Raw genomic sequence first — 19,705 nt, forward strand, 5'->3', positions numbered from 1 at the left:
ATTTAATTATTTTCTAAATAAATAGAGAAAAAAAGAAAGACATTTTTAGCTTTTAACAAGGAAAAACGAGTTTTTTTTTAAATTTCATCAAACTAAGTTTTTTAAGCTAAAACCCAATAAAAATCAAAAAACCAAAAATAGCTTTCAACCCATAACGTATCATGATAAGACTCTTTTCTGGCGAACTTGATCTGGGATTTTCTTTTAAGAGCAAAGGAAAAAAAAATCGGCAATTTTTGGCATTCTACTGAACATTGACTGTTCATACTACATTCCGTGAAGAGAGAGAGAGAAAAAGAGAGAATGTGTGGTCGTTTTCACGGTCATCTAATAGGTATGCGTGCAAATAAGATTTAGGGTCCATTTGGTCTCATAATTATGGTTTTATAATTACACTACTAATTTCAAAGGTTTAAAGAAACCGATCTCTAAAATCAATCGAAACTTAACCGACAGATCAGTTGGTTTGGTGGCAGTTTTGGAAAGATCATAATTAAAATTTAAAAGGTTATATAATTTGGTTATAGTTTATTCCTTCATCTTTAAATATTTGTTTTTAAGTATGTTTTCATTATGAGGATGGGTTATATATAAATATAGTAAATTTTATGTATAATTATATTATTTAACAATAATTTTAAGCTTACGAATATATCTGATTGAACTGATATTCTAACCGACCATTAAGATCAAAATAGATTTGAGATTTTCTCTCATACCGATTGAACAATTTTATTGTACATTTTGGTGCAAAAAATTAACCTAATCTACCGTAACCAATTTAATTAAATAAAAAATAATAATTCATAAAAAAAAAAAAACAATAGTAAATTATATTTAGGGTTAGTTTTGGGACCACTCATATAATGGATTAGTTTCAACTTTTGATGAAGAAGATCAATTAGACTCAAATAAAAAAGATCTGGCACAGAGAGGTACTGCGTTCATTGAGTTTATTTAGATTTTTTATATTCATTTTATAAAATTATATGATGTGGTATGTCATCTTGTTAAATATCAATTGGAAAAAGTTAATATTTTTTTTCTCTAAACAGTAAAAAGAAACTTATAAATCTAATATTGATAAAATATATAAATAAAAAAAGATTAAAAATTTACATAAAATCCTTACCTAATACCGATTATGTTTAGAGATCGAATAAAAAAAAAGACTAACAATCATTTACTAGACAAAAAAAATTGTTTTTAAATAAGAAATGTAGACACCCATATTTTTTACATCATAAATTTATAGTCTTAAAATATGAAATAATCTTAAAACAATAATTATATCTATTTATTAACTATTAGGTTTGTGGGTTGGTTTGAAAAAAAATATGATGTTTCAAACAAGTTCAATATTTCCAGTACATCACCCTACTTTTAATCTCTTTACGGAAAAAAACTAAACTTGAGAGTAAGATAAATTATGGGCACAACTATCGGGTTCAAAACCCCATTTTGAAAAGAGTCGATTTTTTTACAACTTTCTGACAACTCTATTAAGAACAATAATCGATTTTTAACTTAAAATAAAATTTGTTAAGAATATTATTTTACAACTTTAACAAAAATAAAATAAAAAATCTAAATAATAAAATTTTCAAAAAGAAAAAAATAATAAATATAGGCAAGAAATGATACATCACTCAACTTCGTATTTCTACGTACATTGGTTCTAATCTTGAGTACATTGACCTAATATTTTGAGGTAGTATACGATGTGCATTGTGCGAAATCATTTGTACACCTATAATAGTATGTGCAAATATTAGTTAATGAGAATTTGACTTTTAGTGGTAACACCAAAGGTGGGGGGTGAAATCCTTGATTGAGGGTATCCTCTCTTACATTAATGACTTCACTTAAGATGTTAGGGAGTTAATCTTCACTTAGACACGAAAACTAGATCACTACTTTCATGACTCTTGATCGGCATTTCAATCAACAGAACCACGTTGGAAGCATTTATGTTCCTATTATACTTATATAAATATATGTATGCATTATAGTTAAGATAAATGCAAGAGTATATTCTGACTTTTAAAAAAATGCCATAATATTTGCTTCTCTTTGGTGTTTATTTTGTAGGTAAGTCTAGGCTCGACGCCGCGCCTCTAACCATTTTGGCTTCCCATCAAGTGTTGTGGGCTTAACCACGAGATGTTCGAGCTAAAATGAGATAGAACCCTTTGAGAAAATGTTTTATTCATAAATGTCATAATCAATCATAAGTCATATGCCTCATATTCTTCCAAGTGGAGAGACACGAAGAGGACGATGATATCGACAAAAACATTTGACCCTTGTGTTTAAGTTTCTACGAGGGTAGAACCAAGACAAACGATATTGTGTTGCATCATAAATGAGCCATTAAGTTTCTCTAGTCTAGGGTTTCTTGTGTATTTGTAAACATCGTTGGAATTTGCCCTCGATTGCGGTTTATTTGTGATCATTTCATAGGTTTCTTACAACTACTCTGTTCTTTTTCTATGTTTCTTCCATCATAGGGAAGGAAAAGAACAAAAGTAATAAATCTAAAGAAGTTAGAGATTTTGTGTTGGAAGGAATCAATGAAGCAACTGTCAAAGAAATTGAAAGAAATGCTGAAGAAGTTATCAAAGAACAACAGGATACCAACACAAATAAGCAATTTGCACTAGTAAAAAAGTAACATTTAAGGGCGGTTTTTACCGCTGTTATTGTATAATTTACCGCTGCTAAAAGATAATTACGGCGGTAAAATTACCGTAGTCAACCGCCGTTAATAGTTCCGCCGTTAAAGAGATTTTGACAATTAAGGGCGGTAAATTTACCGCAGATACTAGCTTTTAATTGCGGTTTATAAAACCGCAGTTAATAATCTCTAACTGCGGTTTATAAGACCGCAGTTAATAATCTCTAACTACGGTTCCTAAGACCGTAGTAAATTGTTTACTTATAAAGGCAGGATTTTTACCGCAAATAATAGTTTCTAACTGCGGTTTAAAAACCGCAGTTAATAGTGGCTATAAAGGCGGTACAAAAACCATAGTTAATAGTTAGTTGACTATATATAAATGCTAGTTGACTATATATAAATGCGATATTTTTACCACAAATAATTGTCTCTAATTACTAATTAGAGTTTAAAAATAGCTTATAGTTATAAGTGTAGTTAATAGTCAATTGGCAACAATTAAAATCATTCAAAATAATATTATATAATTAACACTTCATTTTTATATTATAATATTATCTAAAAATATAATTATATACAAATATAATTACATCAAAATATAATATATAGTATTTAAAGTCATACAAAATAAACATTATTATATCAATAAAAATGATCAAATTCCAAAATTTGAAATAACTTCTCTTCCTTTTCTTCTTCATTTTCTTCCTTCTCCCTCTTCCTTTTCTTCTTCATTTTCTTTCTTCCTTCTCCCTCTTCCTTTTCTTCTTCATTTTTTTTCTTCATTCTCCCTCTTCCTTTTCTTCTTCATTTTCTTCCATCTCCCTCTTCATTTTCTTCTTCATTTTCTTCCGACCTATAAAAATTCATATACAAATTTATCAATTAGTAACAAATTACACTTTTTTACTCTCTTTTAACAAGCAATAACTATGTAAAATATTTCCTATATTAAATAAATTGATATAAATTACATTTGATAAATTAAGTGGAAGAGATAATTCATACTAACATGCTAATTAACATGCTAATGTGACGCTGCAAATTTCCCATTGTTCCAAAAAGATCACTGTCACTTAAATAAAATACTTAAATAAAATCATGGAGAAAGATGAGGAAATAAATTTAGAACATTCATTAGTTTTTTCAAATTTATATCAATGACAACCACATTTTGATAACATAAAATTCATAAATAAAGTTAATTATATTCAATGACCAAATTTCTTTCATGCTTCTATTAATACACCATAACACAACTTAATAAATGCATCTTTACAAACTTACAAATAATCATTATCTACAAGATGGAGGATCAACTATACTTACAATGCAGAAATCTTCTTCAAATGTACTAGGGAGTACTATACTTACAATGCAGAAATCTTCTTCAATGTATCAGGGAGCCAGATGAAGCAATGCAAAAATCTTCTTCAAATGTACGAGTAAGGTGAAGCACTAGAAAATAATAGGGAATGTAAATAATGCACAAAAGAGAATAGGAATTTAGATAGTGCTCGATCAACTAGAACTAGAGTAGGTTGAAGTTCCACAAAAAGAGGAATGTGAAACCGTGGAGAAGAAAATGGAAGACTGGGTGAAGTGAAATAAATAACCCTTCATTCCTTAATATTTGTATTGTTTTATATAATTAAAAATAACATAATATTAAATACAATAATTCTCAATTATATTTATAAATTTACATATTATATAATTCAAAGATATTGTATGCATTTCATTTTTTAATTAAATTCTTATATTTTTTTTATTCATATTTAAAAATTACAAATTTTATTTTATTTTATAAAATACAAATATTATAAAAAATAAACACTAATATTAATTAAAACTGATATATAATTATAAATTTTATAAACAATAATTTTTTATAAAAAAATATTTATATTCTCGTACTAAAAAGTTTATATTTTTTCGTCGCTTTTATTATTACTTATGATTACCAGATTATTTAGAATCCTAAATATTTATCTAAACATAAATTAGAAATAAAAAAATACTTTCACACACTTTCTTAATTAATTTTTATTTATTTTTTTAATTTTCATCAATTAAAAACCAAAAATATTTTTATTTTATTTTATAATTTATAAATTAAAATACAAAAAATATTATTAATAATTAAACAAATTACAATTTCAAATACCTTTAGTTTAAACTAAATTCAAAAAAAAATATAACAAAAATGTTAAATAAATAATTGATGACAATTTATCTCCATTAATCAATTAGAAAATAGTCATTGAAATGATCAAATCTTCATTAAAATATTTTAGGAATGTAAATGAGATAAAAATGACTAGTCTTCTATATTTTTAAAATTTATTTGATAAAGAATTTATCATAATATATATATCAAATTATAAAAGTTTACACAAAAATAATAAAGAGTTTATTTTAAAATTATATATATATATATATATATATATATATATATATATATAATTTTATAAAAGTAATTTAGATATAAATTTTGACTAAAATGATAGAGAGTTTATCTTCAATTAAAATATATGATTATTATATATATATATATATATATATATTATTTGAAATTTAGATATATTATTTGTAAATATGATTAAATTATTTAATATAAAATTAATCTAAAATAAAAAAAATATTTATGTAATTGTGATGAACTGTACAAATTATCTAGTTTTTATGACGTTTATTATCTATATGAATATAAAGTTATAAATAAGACTTTTGTTATTAATTAAAATTTAATTTTATGAATTAATTTGAGATGAATTAGTCTATTATTTAATTTATTATTTAATTAGTGATTAAATATTAATAAGATTTAATATTATTTTTAGCATTATTTATAAACTAAATATATATAAAATTATGAAACTAATTTTTTTTTATCGATATAATAGTTTAATATTTAAATTTATAATAATATATAATTATTGAATCAATCACAATAAATATTTTATAATAATAAATATATTAGTGATTATAACTAATTTCATTACGGTTTAAAGTCTTAATAATGTTAAGAGGGGTGATGGAGGGAGAGAATAAGAGAATGAATGACTTGGCATCACCTCATTGGTTGGAAAAAGGGTAAAGTTGGAGGAAAGAGAGAAGAGAAAGAAATTATTTAATTTTTCAGCCAATCATATTACTGCCACATCATTCTCTCTTATTCCCTCACCAAATTCACTCTCCAAATTATTTCTCCAATGTTAATTATCTCCCAATCATTTCTCTAATATTAATTAGTATATATATATTTATTATATTATTTCAAGAATTTAATTAAAATATAAGTTAAAAAAATAATACAACAAAATGCTAAGTAAATAATTAATAACAATTTATCTTCATTAATCAATAAAAAAAATAATCTTGACAATATCAAATCTCCATTAAACATATTTTAAGAATCTAAATGAAATAAAAATGACTAATTATTCATATTTTTAGAATTTCTTTCACTTAAAAAAGATAATAGTGAATACCAAATTATATAAAGGTTTATACAAAAATGATAAATAGTTTATCTTAATATATATTTATATATTATTTTATAAAAGACATAATTTAAATATAAATTTTGATTAAAATGATAAAATGTTAATCTTCAATTAAAATAAATATAATATATATATATATATTATATTATTTAAAATTTAGATATAATATTTGTAAATGTGATTAAATTATTTACCATTAATTGTGATAATTAAATTAACTAATCTTAAATAAAAAATATTTAAAATCTTTATATAATTCTGATTCACATAACAAATTACTTTGTATAAGACATTTGTTATATATAAATATAAACTTATAAACTAGATTTTTTTATTATTTTGAATTTTATTTTATAAAATAATTAGTGATGAATTAGTCTATTAAATTAGTGAAAGAAAAAAATATTAATAAGATTTAATATTATTGTTAGTATTATTTATAAACTAAATGTATATAAAATTATAAAACTAAATTTAATTTAAATTTAATCGATATAATAGATTAATATTTTAATTTATAATTATATATAATTATTGACAAAGTAACTTATTTAAACTTATATTTAAATTAAATTTCTAAGATAATGCATAGAAATAATCCTATTTAGCTTTTTAAAATTAAATTAATATTTATTTTTAACTTACTTTTATAAAAAAATAATAATTATATATACATATGAGAGAGGATTGAGAGGGAACTTAGGGAAGGGAATGACGTGTTAATTGGTTGAAAAAATTAAATAACTTTCTCTCTTTTATTTTTATTTCTTTACATTTTTTCATTTTTTCAACTTCAAATCATTCTCTTTCATCGTATATAATATATATATATATATATATATATATATATATATAATATATTTTTAATATTTTATTTTAATTAATAAATATACTAGCATATAATTGTAACTACATTTCGGTTTAAAAGTCTTAATATTGGTTAATATATATATATATATATATATATTTATTTATTACATTATTTTATTTTATGAATTTAATTAGAATATAAGTTTAAAAAATAATACAACAAAAATTCTAAATAAATATTTGATAACAATTTATCTCCATTAATTATAAAAAAATAGTCTTGACAATATCAAATCTAAAATATGTAAATAAAAAAAAACTAGTTTTTTATATTTTTAAAATTTATTTGAATTAAAAAAATATAATAGTGCATACTAAATTATAAAGGTTAAAAAATAATAAATATTTTACCTTAATATATATATATATATATATATATATTATTTTATAAAAGTAATTAATAATAAATTAGTCTATTATTTAATAAGTCATTAATTATGAGAGAGAAAAATATTAATATTATTTAATATTATTTTTAGAATTATTTATAAACTAAATCAAGTGGATAGGATATAAAACTATATATAAATATGAAGTCTCAATATAATATTTTATTATTTTCGTTTTTTTTCATTGTTAATTCATGTAAGATACACTGATAAAATAATATTTTACAAGTATATATATTTTAATTAACTTATTTAATATTCTTTTTTGAAACTTATCTCAATTAATTTTTTAAAAAATAAAAACAAAAATTTATTATTTTTTTTTTATGATTTATAATAATATAAGACTTTTAAATGTCGATCTATATAACGCAATTAAACGTAAGATTTTAACTGAGGTATAAAAAACAAAAAACCACAGTCAGAGATAAGACTTTAACTACGGTATAAAAACCCGCAGTTAAAGATAAGACTTTTAACTACGGTTTTTATATACCACAGTTAAATGTAAGACTTTTAAAGGCGGTTTTATATACCGTAGTTAAATGTAAGACTTTTAAAGGCGGTTTTATATACCACAGTTAAAAACAAGGTATTAACTACGGTTTTAAATACCGCCGTAAAATTTCGCCGTTAAAAACACATTTTTTACTAGTGTTGCTCAAACTGCTACCGAGAAAATTCCTATTGAAAATGATGTAGAAAAATAGGGAGATAATGAAGGAGCTTGGAAGATACGCTATAATGAAAGAGCTAATCTATTTGGGCTAATAAATCAGATTACAAAGCTCCTTATGCATGCCAAAAGGGGAGAAATTGTCATCAATAAGGAGAAAAAACAACAAATTACAATTCAACTTTAACATCCACTATCTTCAAGACTGGAATCTACTGAAAAAGAAGAATATGAAGAAATTGTTCAATGGTCAGTTGCTACAATGAATGAGCTAATGAAGGCTCCCAAATCTAAGTCATATACTATCAGGAGCAACTCGACATAGAAAACTAATGAAGTCTGAAAGAACAACAATGCAAAAAAGTCAGAAGATCATGTCTATAAAGAGAAAATCTAATTGGCAATACACAAACAAAAATGGAGGTATTGAATTCTCAATTTGAATTTAAATTACCTACTGAAGTAGAGGAAAACTGTATAAAGGAATGAGAAAATGTAATTGTGGGAAACTACATAGGGAAAAACAGAGTATCCTTCCCAATTACTAAAGATGCACTGTTGAAGCAATGGGAAGGAAAAAGGCTCGAGAAAATTTCAGCAAATGTCCATGATTTATATTTCCTTAAATTCAAGAAGGGATCTAATATGAAGGAAATTCTAGAAAATGGGCATACATATATAGGATCCAAATGTATGAAATTGGAAAAATGATCCTCAGACTTGAACCTATTGAGTAAGCCAAAAGAAAAACTGCACAGATATGGTTCAAGCTTTGGAATATACTTGTACATATGTACAATTCTGAAGCACTTAGTCATTTTGCAGGTTTATTGGGTAGAACATTATACATGGATCCAATTACTGAAGGAGGAGAGCACCTATCAATTACTAGAATTAGCATTGAGGTGCATCCTAGAAACACGCTACTGAAAAGTATGACCGTAGTAGACAAAAGGAAAACCTACTATCATGGAAATCACTTATGAGTGGAGGCCAGAAAGATGCTCTTTATGCAATACCTTCAAACATGCAAGCCCAAAATGTGATTTAGCTAAGGAAGAAGATCAGAAAATTCATAAAGTCTAGAAAGTAAAGATGCAAGAAAATGAAATAGAGATGCCTATTTTCAAAGAGCAAAATGTGGTTAAAGAACATGAAACAAAAGATAAAGAAAATTTTGTTTAAGAAGAAAGTAGTACGAAGAAGAAGATGAAACCTCAATCTAATCATGTTGAAGAGATAGTTGAGAATTCTCAATCAAATCAAGTTAAAGTGGTTACTGATAAAAACAGAGAGGAAGATACTCAGGTTAATCAAGAGGAATAAGAGAATTCCAAGGTTGATACAGAGGAATCCAAAGTTGCCGAGAATTCTAAAGCTGAAGTTAAAGGAAATAAAGACAATGATTTCAAAATTCAAGTTGAGAACAATAAGGTAAAGAGCCCAGAAATCCTGAATAATAATTTTTTCTATCAAATCAGAACGAGTTCATATAAAGAAAGAAATCAAAATAAGAATATGCAGTATTCATCAACCTCTTCAGTTCATCCCCCTTTCATTGCAAGAGGAATGGGAAGGAGAAGAGAAAAGACAGGGGAAAGAGGAAGAGGAAGACAACATGTTGTTGTTGGAATTATTTCCAATATTTGGGTACATATATTATTTAATAATTTTATATTAGTTGTTATCATAATAAAGATTAAAGCCCAATGAAAGTGATCTATTAAAGTATAAAGATTATGAGGCTTATTTAGACATCTATAATAAATATGGGAATTATTTGTGTAAAAGCAGAAATATCATTTATTATTTCGTTGATGGGCCGAATAATAAATGGGTATATCATGGCTAGGTCCCCAACCCATATAGATAGCCTATCTAATTTTTTTCTCTCATCAGACAATAAGGTTTATGTTTATCTCTCAAGAACACTCAAGAAAGCTATCGATAAAGGGTTGGAAGACTTAACCCCACCCACATCAGACATTCCGATCCAGGTTCAGATCTAGAACAAGAAGATCCACATTCCGATCCAGATCCAAATCCAGAACAATAAGATCCAAGATTAAGAGAAGATCCAAGATCAATAGAAGATCAAGAAGAAGAGAATAACGAAGAACGACTTAATGAACCATTCTTCATTCCAAATTTAGGTACGTTTCCGCAATTACAGTTTATCTCAATTTATCGACATAGAGTATTTATATTATAGACTTAAGGATTAAAGATTTAAATTAAAGATTCTAACAAGTGGTATTAGAGCCTCTCTATGTCGATCTATTGAGATTTAAGTTTATAAGATTTTTTTTAAGAATATGAGCAGACATTTTTTTTATATGTTCTTGATCTATTTTGGCTAGAACGGATAATGATAGAATGAATTAATGAATAGTAATAATATCAGATGTATATATTGATCTAAATTTTTATATTAGATTAAAATAAAAATAAAAAGATATCAAGTATCTTAATAATTTTACATATTCATTCAGATGAACATATTTTGGTTAAAAAATTATGATTAAAGAATGGTTCACATTCTCTAATTAGATATAATATATGAATATCTAATTAATTAGAAAGATGAAAAAGTTAAAATAAAAAACTTAAGTATTTATTTGTTTTAAAGAAATCGGGTAATATTAACGATAAAAAAAAAGTTAAGTGAATTAATATTTTAATATTAATTAATATTATATATATATATTGATGTTCAGTTATATATATTTGGATTATTTATATATATAAAAAGAATTCATAATAATTATGGTTTCTATCAAGTTTATAAATTATTAAGGAATTTAATGTTTTAAGAATAATAATTAATTATTATTTTTATTAATCATGGAATTGGATATATATATATATTGAGGAATTAATTAGAGAATTTATTTTTTCAAGAATAATAATTAATTATTATTATTATTAATTAAGGAATTATTTATATATTGAAGAATTATGGGACATTCAACGTTCTAATTGAATTTTTTTATATAATTTATTAAGATATTAATTATTTAAAATAATTAATTTATATGTTTAAGAATAACGTATAAAAACGAATTATTATTAATAAAAAATAATAAGAAGAAATTATATATATAATTATTACTAAGGAGATTTGATAATAATAAGAAATTATATATATAATTATTGGTAAGGTGATTTAAAGAGTTATATATAATTAAGAAATTAAGATATGAATATTTAATTAAGGAATTCAGTTTTAAAATATTAATTAATTATTATAATTAATTAAGGAATTCAATTTTTTTTAATTAATAATAATTAATTATGACTAACTATTAATTAAGGAATTAAAATAATAATAATTATTATTTTAATTAATTAAATATTAAATAACTGCTAATATATTAATACATTCATATAAAATTAAGAATAAAGTTAAAATAAAATAAAGTAAATTAAGAAATTTAATATATATATATATATTATAATTTGAGAATTATGTAAAGAAAAATATACATATTTATATTTATATTTATCTTAATTTATAATTTAATTAAGATATTTATTATTTATGTTATTCAGAATAGAGAAAGAAAATATTTAGTATTATTATTTTTATTATTAATAATAATAATTTATAATTAAAGAATAAATAAAACTAACAAAAACTCTTTGTTATATTTATCAATAATTAAGGAAATAAATTAGGATATATCAATTAATATAATAATTGATAAATTTAAAAATTTAGAGTTATTTATATATTTTATATTATATTTGGATGAATAATCAATCATGTTATATTACACATTCGAATATGTATATACATATTTCGGTCATTATGTATATATTGTGTGGATAGATATTAAGAAATGTTTGAGTAATTAGTAAAATCACAATTAATTGTTTTGTGTTGTACGCATATGGAATTTATGCGATTTTGATACATAAAACAATATTCAGATTTTTGGTATTAATAACACATTCAAAATTTAGTCCAATTTTAGGCCCACTTAAATTTGTAATTATGCGGTTGTTAATCAGCCCAAAGGAAGGTTAATAATTGGTCGGATTGCAAATTTAAATAATGTAAAATTAATAATTTATAGAACATATTTGTTTTATAAGATTAAGACGGTTGTGTTTGTAACTATGCCATTATTAATCGGACAAAAGGAAGTTTAATAATTGGTCGAGTTACACACTTAAAGTATGTACATAAGTTATTAATTTATTAAATCAATTAATTGAAACAACATCCTACTAAAGTAGGCTCTTTTGTGTAGATTAATATATTTTATAAATTAAGAAGGTAGTGTGTATATAATTCATGCGGTTATTTAATCGGTCCAAAGGAAGATAAATAATTATCAGAATAACATTATGCACATGTGGTAATAAATATGTAACAATTATTCGGTGTGCCATGTGAATAATTGGACTATCCAAAGATAACCAATTGTTTGACAGAATTTATTGTTAATATTTGATTACTACAAAAGAGTACCGTTTGCAAGTTAATATTGAATAATCAAAGACTAAATATTAATGTTGCGTTTGGTATCTTATGATGAGACGTACCACTATTTTGAATTTATGTTATTATTAAAATTTTGTGAGTATGGTTGTTCATTTGTTTTGTTATCTAATTAAGTTAACACTTCTGCTTATACGGATTTTTCTTGTCAACATCTTAAGTTCATTTTATATGATGAAGATTTTAAGGCGTATCTAGAATTTGTTATTTTTTTTAAGAATTATATCTAAAAGGGTTAAAATTGCTAAGGTTATTATTAGAATAAAGATTTCATAAAAAAAAATACGCCATATGTTTTATTTTGTTTCGAAATTAAATGCATTAAAGTTAGAGTTACACTAATGTATTCTCATGCATCTAATTTGGATTTTCTTATTCACACTTAAGTTAATTGATGTGAATTGCAGTTTCCTAAAATGAGACTTAGTCTCTATATGAACTCACATCATATTGTGTGTAAGAAAATAAAAGATTGAAACAAAAATAACATAAATAATGTTCACTTGGCAAATAACTTAAAAGATAATAAAGAAATAAAGTTGTAAGAATTGCAGATATTGCACCTAAAAGAAAATTACTAAAGAAAGTGGTGCATAAAAGAATACATATTATAAGTTTGTTTGTTCTAAGAGTAATTTAACTTCAGTACTCAGACACATTTTATGAGAACTTAGGTGTTACTATCTAAAGTGAGTGTGTTAATGTATGGTTGAGTTAGTTGTTAAAATTAATTTGATGGTGAATGAAACATCGACGTGAAAAATGAAAATTCAAATTAAAGATAAAGAATTAAGGAACAATTTCAAAAACTCTTTATTTAGAAACAAACATTTAGGACATATCTCCATATATATATATATATATATATATATATATAAAAATTATTCGGAGAGAATAATTATAGAACTATAACTTATATACATAATAAGTTTCAACTAAAACAACTAATAAATTCTTTTTTGGGTTGTTTAGTTAAGGTTAAGCCTTATAGGCCTAAAGAAAATAAATTGGACTAAAGAATTGTTAAATGTTAATTTTTGGATATTTTAAAAAGTCTAGAGACAAATTTTAGTCTCATAAGTATTTCAAGATTAGCTTTGAAAATGAATAAATACAAAAGACTCTTTAAACAAGAGTCTAATGTATGCTCAAGATTATATGAATAAAAAAAAATTAAGTATATTTATGATGTTGGACAAATACTTGAAGGATCTTGGTTTGGATTATTAAGAAAGCAACCAAACAAGTAATGTGACATTTTAAGAATAAAACATTACATACTCATATGGTGAAATCGAATCAGGTAGAGATCATTTGGTATGTTGATTCGAATTTTGTTGGATACCAAAAGGGTCGGAAATTCATGCCACATAATTTTAGTTTAATTATTAGTTTAAAGAATTAATTCTTGTAATAGTGTTAAGAAGACACTCGAATTATTTCAAGTTGATGACAAAATTTATTAGGTGTTTTGTGTCATCAAATTAAAGAATCTGACTGCAAAGTTTTATCATGGGGTTGCAGATTATGAATGATATAGAAAGACCACTAAAAATATTACGTGACAATAATTTGCAGTTCTTTTACTTTAAGAGTAATATGAGTTTGACTAAGTCGAACTATTTGGAAAATAAAGAATTCATAATGTTTACTTATCTATTGAGCATATTTAGACAAACTCTAAAATTACGGACCAGTTCTCTAAATATTTGCTATCCGAGGTCTTTCATGAGCATATTGTTCATATGGATATTGCATATTTAGATGATATACAGTTTTAGTGGGAGTTTGTATTGTGATGTTTGTATAGATAAAATTTGGAATTTATGTGCACATTAAAGAATCAGTTTCTAAAGAAATTAAAGATTTAGTTTTTAAAGAAATCAAAATTATAAAGTTATTCAGATTGATATCTATAAGGAATAAAGGAGGACCAATTGGTATTAGACATGTTAAAGATCACACGACATGTTAATCCACACTACACACTCTTGTTTAATCCATGTCATTTGATTGTATTGACATATGTGACTATTGAGGGTTTAGTTACGAACTAATGTAACAAAAATCGTTTTAATCCTACGTTGATATAATTGATGGACGAGATTGATATAGATGTATTTGAAATGATAACAATATTTTGAGCTCTTAAGATTATAATATACAATTAAAGGAAATATTATATGACCCAAGTGGGAGATTGTTGGAATTATTTCCAATATTTGGGTACATATATTATTTAATAATTGTATATTAATTGTTATCATAATAAAGATTAAAGCCCAATGAAAGTGATCTATTAAAGTATAAAGATTATGGGGCTTATTTAGACATCGATCTATAATAAATATGAGAATTATTTGTGTAGAAGTAGAAATATCATTTATTATTTCGTTGATGGGACGAATAATAAATGAGTATATTAGGGCTAGGTCCCCAACCCATATAGATAGCCTACTTAATTTGATTCTCTCATCATACAATAAAGTTTATGTTCATCTCTCAAGAACACTCAAAAAGACTATCGATAAAGGGTTGGAAGACTTAAACCACACCCACATCAGACATTCTGATCCAGGTCTAGATCCAGAACAAGAAGATCCACATTCCGATCCAGATCCAGATCCAGAACAAGAAGATCCAAGATTAAGAGAAGATCCAAGATCAATAGAAGATCAAGAAGAAGAGAATAACAAAGAACGACTTAATGAACCGTTCTTCATTCCAAATTTAGATACGTTTCCGCAATTACAGTTTATCTCAATTTATCGACATAGAGTATTTATATTATAGACTTAAGAATTAAAGATTTAAATTAAAGATTCTAACAGTTGAAACATCAGGTTGGTATGAAAATAAAAATTCTGATTGGAATAATTAGGATTTGATACAGTTTGTAATCTTTGTTTGTAAATATTGTTTCTTGTATGTTTGATTGCTACTAATTAGGTTTTTTAGGGTCGTTTGATTGTTATCATTTAATCATAGATAAAATTTGTCTAGCTTTGATTCTTCACCTTCCCACTTTTGGGATTTTAATGAAATGGTTTTAACTGTATCCAAAAAAAATAAAAATCTAGAAAATTTGGGATTTCAATTGTTTGGCTTGAAGTCGGGGCTGTCTTCTGTTGAGTTATGGAGCCTACACTTATAATAAACTCTACATTGTTAATTAGAGTTTATTAGGTTTTCTTTTTTTTGGTTTTGGGATTGGGCCTGACCAAAGTTATTTAGGTTTATGACCTGAATGTTTACCCTATAAATATGTGATTATTAAGGGTTTACATTATGTAGACAAAATTCTAGAGAGATAAAGTGTGAGGCAAAAACTTTGTATTCCTTCTTCTTCTTCATAGTGAAATCTGGTGGTGGATGAAGTGGATGTAGCTCAATTTGAGTGAACCACTATAAATCTGTGTGTTCTTGTGTTCTTTTTTCTTGTGTTTTTTACAGATTGTTTCAAGCTGGTCGGATTTGGGAGATACAAATCCTAACAACTGGTATCAGAGCAGCTAGGCTAGATCTGAGTATTGGAAACAATGGCAAGTGAGAACAGTATAGGACATGGGATTGGAAGATTTGATGGGACAGATTATGCCTTCTGGAGAATGCAGATTGAAGATTATCTCTATGGAAAGAAGCTTCATGTTCCTTTGAGTGAGAAACCAGAGAAGATGGATGAAGTTGAATGGAAACTCCTTGATAGACAGGTTTTGGGAGTTGTCCGATTGACGCTAGCCAAAACGGTTGCTCACAATGTAGCAAAGGAGAAGACCACCATGGGTCTGATGAAAGCTCTTTCTGATATGTATGAGAAACCATCTGCTAACAACAAGGTACACTTAATGAAAAGACTCTTTTACTTAAGAATGATTGATGGTACTTCTGTCACTACTCATTTGAATGAATTCAATACAATTGTGAATCAATTGCTATCTGTTGAGATTGATTTTGGGGATGAAGTTAGTGCCCTGATTTTGTTAGCATCTCTACCAAATAGTTGAGAACCTATGAGGGCAGCAATTAGTAATTCAGTTGGAAATGCTAAACTGAAATTTGTTGAAGTTAGAGATCGTATTCTTGCTGAAGAGGTTCGTAAAATTGATTCTGGTGAAACATTCAAAGGTTCTGCTCTGAATGTGGAAAACAGGGGAAGATGTAATGATAGAAATTTCAACCGAGGTAAGAGCAGATCTATGTCAAGGAGTAGGAGGAGTCAGTCCAAGTCTGGGAGGACATTTGAGTGCTGAAATTGTGGTAATTAGGGTCATCTGAAGAGGAACTGCAAAACACCGAAGAAAAACGGTGATGATAAAAATGATGCAGCCAACGTTGTTACAGAATCTATCACTAATGCGTTACTTCTGTCTGTTGATAGCCCGATAGATTCATGGGTTTTGGACTCAGGAGCGTCTTTTCACACCACTGCTCACAAAGAATTAATGGAGAATTATGTGGCTGGAAACTGTGGGAAAGTTTATCTCGCAGATGGTGAGCCACTGGATATTATTGGCATTGGTGACATCAAATTGAAGATGGCAAATGGTTCTGTTTGGAAGCTTAATAAGGTGAGACACATTCCAGGTTTAATGCGCAATCTGATTTCTGTTACACAACTTGATGAAGAAGGTCACAATTTCAGTTGTGGAAATGGTGCATGGAAGGTGACTAAAGGAGCAATTGTTGTTGCTCGAGGTCATAAAACTGGAACGTTATACACGACTTCAACTTGCAGAGAAACAGTTGTTGTTGTAGTTGATGACTCGAAGAACAGTGAGTTGTGGCATTGCAGGTTAGGCCATATGAGTGAAAAAGGGATGCAAATTCTTTTGAAGAATGGACAGATTCCAGAACTGAAGTCTGTTGAACATCAGTTATGTGAAAACTGCATTCTTGGAAAACAGAAACGGGTGAGTTTCTTAAAGATTGGGAAGGAGCTCAAGAAAGAAAGACTAGAGTTGGTACACACTGATGTGTGGAGACCTGCACCTGTTTCTTCTATTGGCGGATCATACTACTATGTGACTTTTATAGATGATTCAACAAGAAAAGTATGGGTTTACTTTATGAAGCACAAGTCTGAAGTATTTGCTATTTTCAAGAAGTGGAAGGATTTGGTTGAAAATGAAACAAATCAGAAAGTTAAGTGCTTGAGATCCGACAACGGAGGTGAATATATCAATTCAGATTTCAAAGAGTATTGTGCTGAGAATGGGATCAGTATGGTGAAGATTGTTCCCCGAACGCCTCAAGAGAATGGAGTAGCTGAAAGAATGAATCGAACATTGAACGAGCGTGCTAGAAGCATGAGATTGCATACAGGGCTGCCTAAAACCTTTTGGGCAGAAGCTATAAATACTACTGCCTATTTGATAAACAGGGGACCCTCTGTTCCTCTTAAATTCAGAATTCCTAAAGAAGCTTGGAGCAATAAAAAGGTAAACCTTTCTTATTTGAAAGTGTTTGGATGTTTATCATATGTTCATATTAATGAATGTGATAGGAGCAAGCTTGATCCAAAGTCTAATAAATGTTTTTTCATTGGGTATGGTGATATCGAGTTTGGTTATCGTTTCTGGGATAATCAAAATCGGAAGATCATTCGTAGCAGAAATGTTATCTTCAATGAACAGGTTCTCTACAAATATTGTGTTGGGAAGACATCAGATGGTGATTCCAAGTTGAAAGAGACTGGTATAGTCGATTTGAGAAAATTTTCAACTGAATATATACCGACTGTCGAAGAAGACCAGTGTGTTGTTGAAGATGAAATCGTTGAGAATGTGGCCCCAAAGGTAAATCAGCAAACACCGGTTATACAGTTGAGAAGATCTTCAAGGAATCAAAAACCAGTTGAGAGGTGGTCTCCATATCTAAACTATATCTTGTTGACAGATAGAGGTGAACCTGAATGTTATGAGGAAGAAATACAATCTGATGAATCGATTAAGTGGGAGTCTGCTATGAAAGATGAGATGGACTCTTTGATGTTGAATCAGACTTGGGAGCTCACTGAGCTACCAAAGGGAAAGAAAGCACTTCACAACAAATGGATCTTTAGGATTAAAGAAGAACATGATAAAACCATGAGGTACAAGGCAAGGTTGGTTGTGAAAGGATTTCAACAGAAAGAAGGTATTGACTACAATGAGATCTTCTCTTCAGTAGTTAAATTGATGACAATCAGAACTATTTTGAGTTTGGTTGTGAAAGAAGACCTTCATCTTCAACAAATGGATGTCAAAACTGCTTTTCTTCATGGTGATTTAGATGAAGAGATTTATATGCGACAATCAGAAGGATTTGAAATCAAAGGAAAATATGAGCTTGTGTGTAAGCTTCAGAAGAGTCTGTATGGTTTGAAACAGGCTCCAAGGCAATGGTACAAGAAGTTCGATAACTTAATGAAAAGTAACAATTTTTTGAGGTGTGAAGTTGATCATTGCTGCTATATCAAGAGGTTTGATAAATCGTACATTATTTTTCTTCTCTACGTTGATGACATGTTGATTGCTGGAGCAAGATTGTATGAGATTAACAAGCTCAAGAAAGAGTTGTCTGAAAAGTTTGCAATGAAGGATTTGGATGCTGCTAAACAAATCATTGGGATGAGAATTTTCAGGAATGAAGAAGTTCTCAAGCTTTCACAAGAAGAATATGTGAAGAAAGTTCTTAGCAGGTTCAACTTGTATGATGCAAAACTAGTTACTACCCCCTTAGCTAGTCACTTCAGACTATCCAAAGATCAGTCACTTCAGAATATGGGTTTTCTTTTTTTTGGTTTTGGGCTTGGGCCTGACCAAAGTTATTTAGGTTTATTACCTGAATGTTTACCCTATAAATATGTGATTATTAAGGGTTTACATTATGTAGACAGAATTCTAGAGAGATAAAGTGTGAGGCAAAAACTCTGTATTCCTTCTTATTCTTCATAGTGAAATCTGGTGGTGGCTGAAGTGGATGTAGCTTAATTTGAGTGAACCACTATAAATCTGTGTGTTCTTGTGTTCTTCTTTCTTGTGTTTTTTACGGATTGTTTCAAACTGGTCGGATTTGGGAAATACATATCCTAAC

Source organism: Impatiens glandulifera, unplaced genomic scaffold, assembly GCF_907164915.1.
Source record: "Impatiens glandulifera unplaced genomic scaffold, dImpGla2.1, whole genome shotgun sequence".
NCBI lineage: Eukaryota > Viridiplantae > Streptophyta > Magnoliopsida > Ericales > Balsaminaceae > Impatiens > Impatiens glandulifera.